This window comes from Lissotriton vulgaris, chromosome 8 (genome assembly GCF_964263255.1).
Source record: "Lissotriton vulgaris chromosome 8, aLisVul1.2, whole genome shotgun sequence".
NCBI lineage: Eukaryota > Metazoa > Chordata > Amphibia > Caudata > Salamandridae > Lissotriton > Lissotriton vulgaris.
This window is the reverse complement of record NC_141696.1, coordinates 94,324,534-94,340,741: the sequence shown is the minus strand read 5'-3', so window position 1 is coordinate 94,340,741 and position 16,208 is coordinate 94,324,534. Positions and strand designations below refer to the sequence as shown.

Below are 16,208 nucleotides of genomic sequence, written 5' to 3'. Positions count from 1 at the left end.
CCTTGGCTAGTGCCCACATACAGGACTGATCCTAGAGTAGAGGGGGTGTTTTGCCGAGAGTGCAGCTGCCCTGGAGGGCAGAGACTAAGAATATTTAAGAACTGGTAGTTGTCTACTGGCTCCTGGCATTGACTGTCAAGTAAAGGTGCTGCTGTGAGGTGACCAGAAGACGGCCCCAGGATCTACTCAATGTAGGTTTGTCTAATGTATGGTGCAACCCATATGTAAACCTTGAGAAGAGCACCCAGTGAACAGCTGTCCCCCTTGGACCAGTGGACTGCTCTAACATCTCTATTGATTTACTTTTGCTGGACCCCTCAGAAATCCCAATGGGATTATCTGGATGCTTCTACACCGAATATACCAGCAGACCAAGCCTCCAGAATGACGACGCCACATAACAAAATAGGTTAATAAATTCCCACCATTTCATTTGGTTTTCCTTTCAATTCCAGATTCATAAGATATTAAAATTAACGTCTAAGTCTTTTCCAATTACATTTGAAATCAAATAGACTAACAACAGAAAAGTACCTGCTAAGTGACTGTGACAGCATTTATTATCTACATCTAATGCCCTGATAATGTTCCACTGCATCTTTACACCAAGGGCCCAAATGTTGGCTATGCAAATTATCATTGGCCAAATGGATGTAACTTTTATTCTTGGCCATGTTTGGCGCTATTAAATGAGCCTTGGACAACAATTGCAACATTTATCAACATTTAGCATCAACCTTGCACCCTGGAAGGTCATACAGAGTGACACAAAACCTAGATCCAGATTTAACAGCTATAAATCTGGTATAAAGCACAGCAGCACAAGTTGCTGCCTTGCAATACACCGCATGGTGGGGGAGTTACATGGGTGAAGTGTGTGTTCTTATGCATCCACCCATGTATTCTGATGCAGTCCCAAATTAACCAACACTGGTAGACCTGGCAATGTGTCAGAATTGAACTCCTTCCCAACAAAGGTGCAACACAGAGAAATATCTTTATTTCTCCTTGTTGTTCTTTCAAGGTGTGCTGCATTCTTCAACACACTTAAACTAGGAAAATGCATCTGAGGATTGTTTTTGTTAAGGAATGCGCCCCTTCCTGCACAAAAACAATCCTGTATACCATGCAGGCACCCTTCGACAACCCCGCAATGCAGGGCTGGACTGGCCATAGAAGGCATTAGGCATTTTCCTGGGAGCCTGGAAGAGTGGGCACTGGTGTTGTAGCTGTGGGGGCCCTTTGTTTTACTACAGGGCCAGTTTATCAGCGTTGCTGCAATATCGCCACCAGTAACAAAGGCTATAATGCTTCACACATTCGCAACTCCCGGGGGACCGGGGAGAGGGGCTGATCTACCAAATTGCCCGAGCTGCTTTGGGTTCCCAGTCCAGTCCTGCCACAATGGGGCCTTGTTGGCAAAAGGCAGCAAATTCTGAGCCAGCACAATGAGAGGACAAGAATGGGCAATATAGTGTTAACTATGGCACATTCCTATAGTCTCTCTTTAATTCACAGTGCAGCAAGTAGAAAGCTATGGGAAGTAACAGTTACATCATGCACTGCAGACAATGCTCACCTCATGGATGCCCCCTTGGCCACACCAGAGAGATATTATAGACAGATCACTTCTTTCATGATATTGTGGAATGTGTGTCTAGAGAAGACATGTGATTAGGGAATGTCTGCTTCATTGACCTCACTTTTCAACAAAACACTGAACAACCTACCAATCTACACAATTTATATCTAATTGTTACAAAACACAAGTGGGCATGTAATTTGCCCTTTTATATTGTTCGCTAGGTGTCTGTCTGCCAGGTTTTCTATTGTTGCGGTTTTCTCTGTCCATATAAAATGGCTCACTCCTACTTGGTTCTTTGCTCTCCTGTCTTTGCTCACTTGGCAGCCATCATTATATTTGTTACTGGATGAGTATCGATGAAATGCCTTCTTCACCTTTGTTCATATTACTGGAGGTCCAAGATAAACAATATGCAACTAACTATTGCTAAGTGCACGTGGAAGTTCTTGATTTGTACTGCGCTCTAGTTTAATTGGGTTGTTCATACGCACTGAATCATTGGCATGATTTCTCCATTAGACCTTTCTGGAGGACAGTCTGCTTGATGAAACTATGCAAAAGCACTATCTTTGGAGAATGGCAGCAATCTTGAGTGCAAGTCATGCTCCACAAAAGTGTAGCTTTCCTCTACTCTTATATTTCCCAGGTTGGTGTACACCACTCAAATCATCTGAGTCACCAAATAGTTATGTCCTTCGCAGATGAGCATTGAGTGGTGCTGCCCATATACCATTTCAAATTCCAATACAAACAGTGAAGAGCATATTTCGGAAAAAATAGAAATAGTCAAAATAATTTACCAATTTAATGGAACATCCAATGAATCAACTGTGATCTTAGAGCATGCTATTAGACCAACTCTAGACAGAAGAGAGTATGGAACACTTGGTCAGCTGCTGTAAGCTGAGATAGAAAACTGACAAGTGTGACATTTGTATAGATCATATATATCATCAAAAAGACACAAAAATATAAGACTATGCAAATTACAGAAATTACCCACACAAATGTTGACAACATAACAGCGAAGACACACCAAATCTGTTGATTTCACAGCAACAGCGGTTGAATGCTTGACCTAGGTCTACATATCTGTCCACATGTTGCTTACTGTTACGGTTGAAGCTTTGCTTTGTTATTTTTGCCACTCTCCTGCATTGGTTCCAGGCTAAACAATTTGGTATTTATAGTTCTAGGCCCCACCGAAACTCCCAGAATAACCCTTTGTTCCACAGGACTGTTGCTGTACATATCAAACTAAATGCCTGTCCAATCTCCCTATCTACTCTCTCAGTGTACCTTGGAGATAAGAGGAAATGGACACGTTACATTGCAAAAATTTACAATACATCCATTAACAACGCGGTTTTTACATTGCAATATCCATTACAACGCATGGTTTTCCAACTCCTGCCATCACAGCGCATTTTTAAAAACTATATTTACTATGCATTCCATTTCAACGCACACCATTACATGTTAAAACGCCTACCAATCCAATGCAAAATAGTTTCAGGGTAACAGTGGGGTAAGTTTGGATAGTGGAGGGGAAATACTACTATTCCCACTCCAGTGAGTGCAACAGTTGGGTAAGTGTTGCATAGTGTAGGGGTTACCATTACTATTCCCACTCCAGTGAGTGCAACAGTTGGGTAAGTGTTGCATAGTGTAGGGGTTAACATTACTATTCCCACTCCAGTGAGTGCAACAGTTGGGTAAGTGTTGCATAGTGTAGGGGTTAAAATTACTATTCCCACTCCAGTAAGTGTAACAGTAGGGTAAGAGTTGGCTAGTGTAGGGGTAAAAATAACGATTCCAATGTACCCCCAAACCTATACCAACCCTAAAACAAAAAAAATCCATGACTTACCTTATAAAGGGTTGTTATGCTATGCATTGTAATGACATCCATTGTAGTGACATGCTTTGCAATGCCTGCTTTGTCATGGCATGCAATGTAAATGCAGTTGCATTGGAACACCTGTGTTGTAAATGTAGTGCGTTGGAATGACTGCATTGTAATGGTTGTTTCCCAATAAGAGGAATGGCAAAAATCAGCTGCACATTTTTTTATTGCTATTAGCCATGCCTTTTTAACAGTTGATCACAAATTGCTCTCATTTGAATTTTGCACTGCTCCTCTGAAAAGGGCTCTAGAAGTTCATGTAGGCTAGTCGTTATTCTCAGTACCTATCATTTAATCAGCCTCTAAAGCTTGGAGACACATAGCGACAATGCTGTGCACTGCAGAGTGTTTGTGACCATCTTTACCACCATCTCCATATTTATCAATCTTTTCATGGGAATTTTGTCCTACAATGTCTGCCACAAGCCCAGGCAATCTGTTATACATGATCTCATGATTTTCAGTATATTTCAGTGTACCTGCCCTACATCCCTCACTGTGACCAGGAATGTCTCAGACCATAAGCTTTGTCTTTAGTACACAAAAGATCACAGATCATTTATCAAATTATCACACTGGGTATAAAAAAACACATTCAAACCAGGAATACCACAAAAGGAAAACATGATGATCCCATCTTTTTTTAAAGACTATGATACATTTGTACTTTGTAAATAACAGTGGTTTCTGTGGCCTACATAGGCTAAGTATTCACATTAAATCAAGGCAGAGGTAAATATCTCATGAATAGCCCTGTGTTTATAAAGTTATGTGGAACGTGAAGAAAAATAATGTTTTATGAGTGGAAGTGGAGGGGAAGCATGTTAGATACAAGTTAGATACAAACTTGTGCTGCTGAAAAAGTGCAACAGAATGGGCTGGAGAGAGAGATCCGTAGAGAGTAATGGATGGAAAGGAGGATGCGTAAAAGAGTTAAGGCAGGGTCATAAGAGGAGAGGGTCATGGATCAGAGAAAAGGGGACAAGGCCCTAGGAGACTGGAAAGGAAGGTGCCGGGAATAATACACAAAGAACCAGAAAGGAACTAAGGTAATAGTCCTGGAATGGAGGATGGCTGAGAAGGAAGAGGGGCTGTGGTGGAAGAAAGACTAGAGATGATAAGGTTGAAAGTGTGAGGCGACAATGAAGCGTTCTAGAGTAAAAGTGCGAAGACAGTGAGACAGAGAAGCTAAAGGGATGGAGTGAATCTGTGACTGGTAGGACTTCTACCAAGCTGTCACCCTGGTTCCAAAACATCCCTGTTGGCTGAAGATTTATCTCATGCCTTGTTTCCTTTGCTTTCTGTCAGTTGTATGCTACTGCTCTTTATCTGCTTTTGTTGTAATTTATCACAAAGTGGCAGCATGAGAGGTCGAAGGATAACAAAGATAGAAGTTGGGAAAATATAAGAAGGAACAACAAGTCTTAGGGTAAAAAGGAACATTAGCATAAAAGGGCAAAATGGTCAGTGTGAGAGGTTCTGATTGGCCCAGAGATAAGAGAGGGGACAGATCAAGGGGAAGCATAAGTAATCCAAAGAGGAAAGAGATTAGTGTGAGGGCTGGGCCACGGGGTAACACGCGAGTCCCAAAGAAACAAAATGTTACACCAGGCGATCTGAAGGGCTGCACAACAGTCTCATGGGGACCATAGACCTAGGGACAGGGCTCAACAGGCAAAATTAAGAGGTTCCTAATCTTGCTGCCTTCCAGGCTCTTACCTCAAAGGGCTGAAGTTATACTGTGGAGAGATGCTTGCTGTGTTCCATTCTGTGCAGCTTATCCTGGGCTCTCTGTGTCTCTGCTCTTGTAGGTTGCTTTTATTACAAGCAGCACACTCTCTTAGAGAAGAGCAAGACAGTGGCAGGTCCTCTGCCCAATTCTGTGCACAATTCACAAATGTTATTTAATATTTTACATCAGGGTGTCGTTCCACGTGATCTCATTTGTGACTGAATGCTCAAGGGCTTCTGGCTAATCAAAACTCCACCATGATATTCTGTCACCTTCATTATCTGTTAATACAAGCATGTCAGAATTTTTACCTATGTGGCATCAGCCAACACAATTGTAAGGCCCCTAAAGATCCAGTGCTTGGGAAAGTGACCTTAAGATTCAGTGCAATGTAATGGGTTAGAATCACCAGGATATATTGCAGTGAGCAGTAGTTAATGGTCAAGAGACTGCAGTACAAGGTTATATTGTATTGCTTCTAGTATACAGGAGATACCAGCCAGTAACTAAAGCCCTAAACACAGCACCATTTCAAACAGCATCCAAAGGGCAGACTTAAGCACTATTGAAATACTGAGTCTAGCTAGATTAGTAATACATTATAAAAGTCAAGAAAAATACCAACAAGCAACCCAAGTCAAACTGTTTCAATGAACATTTGCATATTCATAGAGCCCAATTTGATACACATTTATGAAGCAGGAAGACATGCCAATGATCCACACCCCCAAAGTTTGAAAAATTAAAACTATCAGATGCTCCTGTTAAAAATGTTTTTTCTCTTATTTATGACTTCTTCAGGCATTAGTCCTTTTCAGGACATGGCCCCAACACAGCAAGGAATAATTGAGCATCCCTCTGGGATAGGAATCATCTACAACATGTTGATTTCCTGGTGAGTCAGCATCTCTAAAAATAGGCATATCTTAAAGCATTAACAGCAGGATTATCAATCATGCAAAAAAATAGTAACTTTTCCCCATCTACATTTTAACGCACAAGAGCATTTCTGTTACAGTGACTAATAAATTGTGACTATCAACCACAACTTATGTGGGTGCCGGGGACCCCACAATTCTTACACCCCAAAAACTTGCCTCAACAGAATGAATCAGAGAAGGTTTTAAACCTCCTTTTCATGATGCAATGTATTCTCATGGTAAGGGACCTCCCAACGCATCAAATATTCCAGAAATACAGTAAATTCAGTAAAAGGGATAGCACTTGTTGGGGCCAAACTCATAGCGCTGCAACTCCTCTACCTGAAGCATCGTGTTCCTTCCCTGCCACGGCCGCTGCCAGTCTCCCTCCTGCCGCTACCATCCACACGCGGCCGCTGTGCGGAGGGGGACTCCAATCCCCAGCATTCAGTGCGGCGGAAGCGGGATCCGCCAACGGGAATCTCGCGCCTGGAGGCGCTCAAAGGCAATCACAGCACCGGGGGAGCGGGCGAGCACATGTTGGGGCCAAACTCATAACGCTGCAACTCCTCTACCTGAAGCACCGTGTTTCTTCCCTGCCGCGGCCGCTGCCAGTCTGCCTCCCGCCGCCGCCATCCACACGCGGCCGCTGTGCGGAGGGGGACTCCAATTTCCCAGCATTCAGTGCAGCGGGAGCCGCCAACGGGAATCTCATGCCTGGAGTCGCTCAAAGGCAATCACAGCACCCGCGTCGCGGGACCGCGCGTGGACTAAGGCCGGACAAAGGGCGGGCCGTCTGTGGCCGTCCTGGGCAGGAGGAGGCAGGGTAAGGCCACCTCCCTAAGCACTGGTCAAATTCATCCCACCTGCAGGGAGCAAGGTACTGTGCGGCTTAAAAGGAGGAGGTATTATGAATATACCTTGTCTGTTGGGACTATATTACTGTTGTCAGACTGTTCATCTGGCTAACATTTTGGAGGGGAGTGATTAATACAAAGTGTGAAGTATGGGTAAAAGGAAGGCAACTGAAGGGGGCCTTACACTGGTGCATGCAAAAAAAGGGAAAAAAATCCAAGAAATCAGCTCATGCGGCTACTAACTGTGCCCTCGCAGGAATCAAAAGCTTTGTTAGTGAATGTGAGGAGGTTTTGGCTGGGGACCTGAATACGAATATGGCTAGGACCCGAGACCCACTTTCTTATGCCTTAAATTTACACCGTAAAAAGTAATCCCTGCAATTTTCAGTAAAAAAAACCCCATATATCCCCCCCATCTGCAAAGTTCACAATCCCCTGGAAGGGCCATTAGAATCCCCAGTTGATAAAATTATTCAGAACATATCACCAGAGTCTGGGTCCCAAGGGGAGGAGGCTGAGTTATCACCTAGCACGGGTATTAACTGTTCCAACAGATTTGCAGCTTTAGAAGGCCTTTCGAGCGATCCTGCAGTTAACCCAGCAGTTGGTAATAAGGAATTGGAGCTAAGTACCGTTGGGGTCGTGGGTTGTTCGAACTGTCTCCATCTCAACAGGATTCTAGTGCAGAAACTAGAGAAGCTAGAGAGCGAAATGGCCTTCATTCAAAACATTTTAAAACGGTTCGCTCAGAAGCAGAAATTGGACACGACCAATGATCCTCTGGATAAAGTTCCCTTACCTTTGACTAGGGCTGCTAAGAGGGGACCAACTGTTCCCACTACTCTACTACCGGTGGGGAGGCCACATTGGAAGGGAGCCTAGGGCAAAAGCCTTCATATGAAAATACTGTAACGGGGCAACCTAAATTCAGCACTTATGTGGGAATGGCGAAATCTAGAATGGAGGAAGACAAGCACAGGGGCTGCCAGTTAACACCTTGGCTGCTAAGGGGTTTTCCCCTCCTGCGCTGATTTATTGAATACCCCATTATACATTACGAGTTATCCTTGTCATCAGCACAGGTCAACCAGTGCATCATGACGAGTTACCCTTGTCATTAGCATTGAAGAGGTTAAATAAATGGAAAACATTAGGAGGAATGAACTCAGGAGGTGGGCAGGTTATTCAATCTAAGTATCACACCCCAACCAGAAACAACCCATTAGTTGTTTACGTGACTAACGTCCCAAAGCTTGGCACAAGTGCTATCAAAGAGGATAGGGTAGCAGTTCATAACAAAGCCATACATTGGCTGCGTTACGTGAAGGGGTGCCATTCAATTATTAGAGAAGACATGATTAAGGTCGAAAGAATGTCCCTATTTAATTCCCAAACTGATTGTATCAAAATTAAATTATGTAACAGAGAAATTGCTGAGAATTTGCTGGCCCTTGAGTACCGGTCCTGCCCTCCCAAACATTCAAATATCCAAATACAGACATATGCCACTTTGGACTTTTGATAGGGAATACGACGACTCCGAGCTCAATAGAATAGATTGACTAACCAATGATAGTGACATTGCCCTGATCCCCCCTGCAGAAACACTTGCACTCGAGAAGCAAGAGCTTGTATCGGCCATAGTGCAGATGACCCCAAGTCCCTCTGGTGGGGTACCTCATGGCCAAGCTGTTCAGGGCACCCTTCTCGAGCACAGTAGCACTGCTAAAGTAATTCAGCTCCTTTCCAGGAACATTGCAGGGCTTGAGAAAAAAATGGTAATCCCGGAATGGAATGGTTTAATCTCCAATTATGATGTCTGCATGTTCCAGGAAACCTGTAGTACGATCCCCCCATATAAATCAGGGTACACTAACTATTCTATCCCGGCGTCGAGCTCAGGGAAAGGCCGGCCAGCAGGGGGCCTCATTATTTGAGCTAATGTGGCTCTAAATTGGGCCATTACAATGAATGACTCTGGATCGGAAGATATATTACATTTATCAATTAAAGAGCCCCAGAATAATTTGAAGATGGAACTCTTTAATGAGTATGCTAGAGGTACGCGGGGGGCCCAAATATCGGGCACCATATCCCTTTTGGAATCAGCCCTGGGGAGTATCCAGCCACAGTCCAAAGTACTTGTGGGAGGAGATTTAAATAGTACTTTTGAGCCCCTCAATTAAGTTGACTTACTGGGAACCAGTGAGGACGATGCATAACATTCTATACCACTGCTGAGTTTGCCCCCAATAAAAAAGTGGTCACCCAGGGCGATCCAAATTAATGCCCTTACTATGGAGTTTAATTTGCAAGCACTAAATGGCAGAACATTATCGGACCCAGAAGGTGCCAATACTTTTAACAGAATTAGCAACCCATCACGTATCGATTATTTATTTTTGGATATGCATTCATGGGGGACCTAGTGGATATGGAGGTTAAACATTCTCAGGATAGCGACCACAATCCACTATGCATGAAAATCAGATGGGGAGGTACCGGGGGAAGTTCCCAAAGCCCCCCTCTTCTCATCAAAAGAAGTAGTTCTTTCCCGCTGCAATCACAAATTGAAAGGGAACATGATTGTGAACCAAAAAGATACACTAGATAGCATTAGAGATATAGTGCTCTGAGGGAACATAGACCTCGCCTCTTTCAATATCTCCCCGGGCATTAAGCAGAGCTCATAAGTATCCATTAGCGGGAACTGGTGGAGAAGTTGGGTTTGTTTTTCTCTATAAATGTTCCAAGAGGACATAATAGCAAAGGATTGAAGCAGGGAAATTTATGGAATACTCCCCTATGTAGGAAAAAGAGACAGGCCATATCCTTAGCACTACGGCAAAAAAACATGGAAGCAGTAAGGGAGGCTAGGAAGGCCTACAATAACATCTTAAATGTGGCAAAGCGGGAATGGGAAGAAGAACATTGGCAAAACTTAAAAATTGCAGCTCTAGCAGAAGATTCAACCAAAATCTGGGATTTATTTAACATTTCTAATAGGAGAGGTTCTGACCCAATTGTAAACCATATTACCGCACAACAATGGCATGATAATTTTTCTAATTTATATTGTGGTGTTGCGGTCCTGGAGTCAGAACCAGTGCCAGTATCTGTGACTTATCTTGAATCTGGCTCGGAAAGCCTTCTCGACCCTGACCCTTTCACCCCAAAAGAGGTCGAATGAGCCATTAAGACCATGGCCCCAGGCAAGGCTGCAGGTCCGGATGGTCTGCCAGGTGACCTACTCTTACATGACCCTATGACCTGGGCTACCTACATTAGTCTCTTGTTGAACCTAATTGTCCAGTGCCAGAATGTCCCTGAGTTGTGGCAGGCGGCCAAGATGGTAACAATTTACAAGAAGGGGGACAGAGAGAACCCTGCCAACTACAGGCCGATTAGTTTAATCGACATGGTGCAGAAGGTAGTTGGCAGGGTCATCGTTTCCAGAATGGGAGCATGGTTAGAAGAAGGGAACATCTTGTCACATTTCCAGGCAGGATTCAGGCGGGGAGTGGGTACGATGGACCAGGTTTTCAGATTCTTTGCGGTTTTCTGGAAATCTGTGTCCATCGGGAGGGGTTCCCTTTACCTGGCCTTTATTGACCTGTAAACCGCATTTGACCTGGAACCCCGCAACAAACTGTGGCAGGTGCTATATGACATGGGTTTTCCAAGCTATCTTCTTGAACTAATGAAGAGATTGCACAAGGGTGATTATGCCAAGATTAGATGGGGGAGCTAGGGAGAGATGACTGAGGGGGTATCTGTGAATAGAGGGGTGTGCCAGGGCTGTGTGATGGCACCGACCCTGTTCTCTCTCTTTGTGAATGGGGTGGTGGACCATTTGAGGGAGGACCCGGCCGACGCCCCAGTCCTGGCGGGGGAGAAAACACCAACTCTCCTCTTCACTTATGATACCCTCCTGATGTCTAAGACCCCTATGGGCCTTCAGAAACTTCTGGACAGGTTCAGCTTGTTTTGCGAAGAGCGTGGTTTAACCATCAACACCTCCAAAACAAAGCTGATGGCACTGTCCTCATCTAAAAAAGAAAAAAGGCTAAACATCTCACTCAATGGGGCCCCCTTAGAGGTAGTCGAGGCATTTGATTACTTGGGAATAAGAATAAATAACAAAATGACCTGGAATTCCCACGTCTCGAAAATGCTCCTGAACCATAAGAGAGTGTCAGGAGCTATCTCAAGAGACCATCGAGGCTCGATTAGTAGACCCATAGCTTACGAAGGGAAGGCATTGGCCTCAGCAGTCTATGGTTCCGAACTGTGGGGGTTCGAGAATATCTCAGATCTGGTTAGGGCAGAGAACACGTTTTTCGAGATCTAGTTTCCCTTCCTGCTTCAATCCCTTTAAAGCCGCTTTTTCTCGACTTGGGCAGACGCTCAATTAAGGATATAGTCCGCCTGCGCCCATTATTGTTCTGGGTGCACTTGAGAATATCACCAGATCTTGCTAATTATGCTGCAGTGTTCGACGAACACATCAGTTTGGGCGGCTGCATTAAGATCCAATGGCTGAGCAAGTTGAGGGAGTTGGTCACACAGTTAGGTTTGGGTGAGCTTTGGCGGACGCAATCCCCCCCACCAAAAAATACTGTCAAGAAATTGTACTGGGATTGGGTGCAGAAGGAGGAATTACAGGGACAAAGATGGGGTCCTCGGACTGACCAATCTCTGAACAACAAATCTGTCAGAAAGTTTGAACCATTTTTAGATTTTATCCAATCACCCACTGATAGAACTCTCTTCCTAAAATGTAGGTATAGAAGCCTACCATTAAACTCATTCACTGAAAAGTGGAAATCTTTCCTGTCTGGTTATGCTAAATGCCCATGCTGCCCATGCCCTAAAGAGTCTTTAGCCCACTTTCTATTTGCCTGCAGAGCCTATAGGGGGCAAGAAGACGGTGGCTAGGCTAACTCTGCTGCTACTCCATTTTTAATGGCCCTCCTGGCCCGTTCACTTTTAATTGTACATATTTTTTTATTGCATTTGTGATTTACACTCTATTTTGTATGAATTTTTAGGGTTGTTTGTACTTGAAATAGGATTATACTTTTATGATAAATGTTTTTTCAAAATAAAGTACTACAACGGATATCCCGTCTGCCGAAATATAAGTCACTTAGGATATAATTGGATTTATAATTCAGCGGATGGGCTATCCATCACCTTTGTGATGGAGTAACCCATCCGCACAGATCTAAATCAAGCCCTAAGTTCTTAGTCAGTGGAATAGTTAAAGGACTTATTACAGTCAAAAAGACGGTTCAGACAAAATACAATGAAGGCAGACAGAGCAGTACAAAGAAGTACAAATTCAAGAAGATTCCAAGTGGACAGCAAAATCAAGAGTCCAACTAACAGCATCACTAGCAGCATTAAGTAAAGCTCTGGCTAACACAAATTGAGTGTTTTTATATATAATTTTCACATAGGAAATCATTAAAACTGCAGAATAATCTATGCCAAATGTTTTACATTCTCAGCAAATCAAAGCACAGTTTTATTAAGCACAATGTTGTCTTAGCACATAAGCCACTTCATGAATATTGATTCTGACCACTCAATGCTAGTGCCATTTGGAGATGATCAAAGAAACTGCATATATGAACAACAGCAAGTTATTGTGAATGAATAGGGCACAGTGATCTAAGAAATGTCTTCGAAGTAAAGTTACAGTTTAGTAACTGAGCCAGGGATGATTCTTCGAGTACAGCATAAACAGTGACAATGGAGATAACCATGATTTTGCTTGACTTTCTGCTGCAGAAAACAAACAATGAAATGTGCAGGAGGAACGGCAAGAGAGACATCCATTTTGAACAGGATTGCTACTAGACCCCAATTGAAGCCTAGTAAACAAAGGACAGGAAAACACTCTCGCTTTAACCCCTTCGCCGCAGCGGCTATTCCGCCGCAGCGCTAAGCAGGCGGGGCAGCAGCGCGGCGGGTCCATGTTGTTGACGGAACCGCTCCGTCACCAGCCGCGGTTGAGCTGTGCTGATGACGGAGTGGCTCCGTCATGGCCCCGCCCGCTCAAAAGAACGCTCAGCCCAGGCGCGGAATCCGCACCGCGAAGGCACGTCGAACGGGCCATGACGGAACCCCTCTGTCATCATCACAGCGCCACCGCGGCTGATGACGGAGTGGTTCCGTCATCAGCACGGAAAAGGTTAATAAGTCATAGAAAATACATGTTAAAGACGTTAGCACTATATTGGTATGTTAATGTGTAAACAAGGGTTAAACCATATTTTGCACATTGTTATTGATGCGTCAAAACATAAATGCACACAAGTCTCTAATGCTCCTGAGTACAGCTTTTCTAAAGGCATTGACTTTGCAAATACAACTGCCTGATCTGGAATTCTTTAAACAGCGTGGGAGGAGGAGGTCATAATATTGTGGTGGAAGCAGCAACCTGCAACATTGTTTGAACTGACAAATTAACTTCTACTTTAGAAAGGTAACTCTGTACTTCTCTACATGTACTTACTTTGACAATATAGCAGTGGCTGATAGAGTGGAGTAGATATTGTTTCAGGTCAGTATTAATGAGCACAATATTGTACATACATAAAACTGACAACAGAGTTGGAGAAAGAGAATTAAGGCCAGTTCATTCAATGTACCAATTTGGGAAATGTAAAATTGTCTTTCTTTTATGAGTATTTATGTTCTGTTTTCCCTTACCTCCTTTGTGTTGAAGTTGTATGTTTAGTGTATTCTACACCTGACTATGCTTACTGATGTTTCCTATGCTCTACTTTCAGAAAATCTCCGGTCCAGAATGAATGCTTCAACAGAGATGCTGATTCCTTGATCTTCTTTTCTTCCCTAACACAACACATGGAACTATCTTTATTTTCCTGCCAAAAGCTAATTACTTATGAGGCCCCTTTCAAGATTCTTCTGCCTCCATATCACTTTTGAATAAACTGATAATGTGGTAAAACATTACTGTTCTTGTCTTCAGCTTTTTACAAACCTAGCAAGCGTTCAAAGATAAACAGCAGTTTGATATATCACAATTGTTTTGTCCATTTTGTGTCCTTTTTTCATATAGATAATAATATATCTGGGCTCAGAACTATTCATTCAAAAAGAGCATAGTGAAGTAATGAATATGTAATTCATATATGCCCCCCCCAATAACACCAATAGCAACAGGAATAGCAATGCACTCTCTTGTCCCTCACTCATTTAAAAAAGAAAATCTATTTGTTAAAAAGTGAGATTGCAAATGCAAATGGGTGAAAAATAGAGGCCCAGTAAACAAAATATGTTCATGATCGCAAACCTCACCAAGGTCATGTACATCTGATCAACATCAGACATTGCTATAGCCTCTCCAGTACATCTATTGGAAATTTTCAGGGATGCATTTAGAAGCCTATTTCCATTTATGTACCTAGCCCTGACATGCCCCCAATATTCTATTGTATATTGTTCCCATCATACATGTGATATTGTTGTACCTGTGCTGATTTGTTTACATACTTCATGGTGAGACTCTTCTTCACACAAATCTGTCCTAAAAATTTTCCTCCAGGCCCCATCAATAATGGGGCCATTTTAGTGCCTGTATGCCAGCCTTTGGGAAAGAAAAGTGGCACACGACAACCACTGTAATGGAATTGGTGGTGTCATCATTTTGTTGAGTCCTTTTTATGGCAAAAACTTTTATCCTGGAAAGCTGTGAATACATATATATGTATATATATATAAATATATATATATATTACCTACTGGCGGTCGTCAGTAGTATATATAGTTAGGACCTAGTTACCATAGGAAATCCCCAACATTCTATTGGGAATAAAATTGCTCCGCTCGGCTCCGCTCCTTCCCGGAAAGTTTCGGGGGGATTCGTCAAGCGGGGGCCGAGAAAAAAGGGGGGTCCCAAAACGTGTTTTCCCCAAAGGTAATTTCCATAGGGACATTTAGACACGGCTACAGCCCGAACGGCTGAATGGAATTACACCAAACTTGGCAAAATGGTAGGGCATGGTATGCAGATGTGTCTTTGCTATGTTTAGTGAAAATCCCTCCAGTAGTTCTTGAGAAAATTGAATTTGAAATGTTTCAAATGCATTTTCTATGGGACCTTTAGACACGGCTACAGCCCGAACGGCTGAACGGAATTACACCAAACTTGGCAAAATGGTAGGGGCAGGTATGCAGTAGTGCCTTTTCTATATTTGATGAAAATCCCTCCAGTAGTTGTTGAGAAAATTGAATTTTGAGCAAATTATATATCTATATGCGCTCAACATTCTATTGGTAATAACTTTGGCGCCGATTGAGGGATCTGTGTGTAATTTCCAGAATTTTGGCCAGCTCCACTCCGCTGCTTCCCTGAAAGATTCGGGGGGATTCGTCAAGCGGGGGCCGAAAGGGGGATCCCAAAACATGTTTTCCCCATGTTAATTTCCATAGGGACCTTTAGACACAGCTACAGCCCGAACGGCTGAATGGAATTACACCAAACTTGGCAAAATGGTCGGGCCTGGTATGCAGATGTGCCTTTGCTACGTTTGGTGAAATTCGCTCCAATAGTTCTTGAGAAAATTGAATTTGAAATTTTTCAAATGGCATTTTCTATGGGACCTTTAGACACGGCTACAGCCCGAACGGCTGAACGGAATTACACCAAACTTGGCAAAATGGTAGGGAAAGGTAGGCAGTAGTGCCTTTCCTATATTTGGTGAAAATACCTACAGTAGTTGTTGAGAAAATTGAATTTGAGCAAATTATTTATCTATATGCGTTCACTGTACGCGCACCGTACGCGTACGTGCGCGTACCCTTATGCGCGCGAGCGAGGTTCTGATTGGCTGGCAGTTGACTGTCAACATTCCAAACTGTCCAAACCAGGAAGTGTTGGCCACCATCTTGTTTTTCAGGAGAACGGAGGCACAAAAGAGCCCAAAACAAGAGTGGAAAACACGAAAAGAGGGCAGGGTAGAGACCCCCCAACCCTCTAGCCCTTCTCAGGGGGTCCCAAAAGGACCCCCAAGGGCAAAAAAAAAAAAAATTGAAAAAATCGCGGGGTACGTATGAAACGCATACCGTGCACATACCCCACGATTTAAAAAATAAATAAATTTTGTTTTGCACTTGGTGGTCCTTCTGGGACCCCCTGAGAAGGACTAGGGGGTCTCAACCCTGCCCCCTTTTC

The 16,208-nt window shown here is 43.4% G+C and overlaps 1 long non-coding RNA gene across 1 annotated transcript in view; it reads left to right on the top strand.

Moving 5' to 3' along the window:
• The window catches only part of LOC147693511 (uncharacterized), an 89,037-nt gene extending 75,053 nt beyond the window's left edge, over positions 1-13,984 (top strand). The window contains exon 4 of the long non-coding RNA XR_015299110.1: positions 13,801-13,984. This is a non-coding gene — a long non-coding RNA (uncharacterized LOC147693511). The remainder of the gene's footprint in view (positions 1-13,800) is intronic.
• The last annotated feature ends 2,224 nt before the right edge of the window (positions 13,985-16,208 follow it).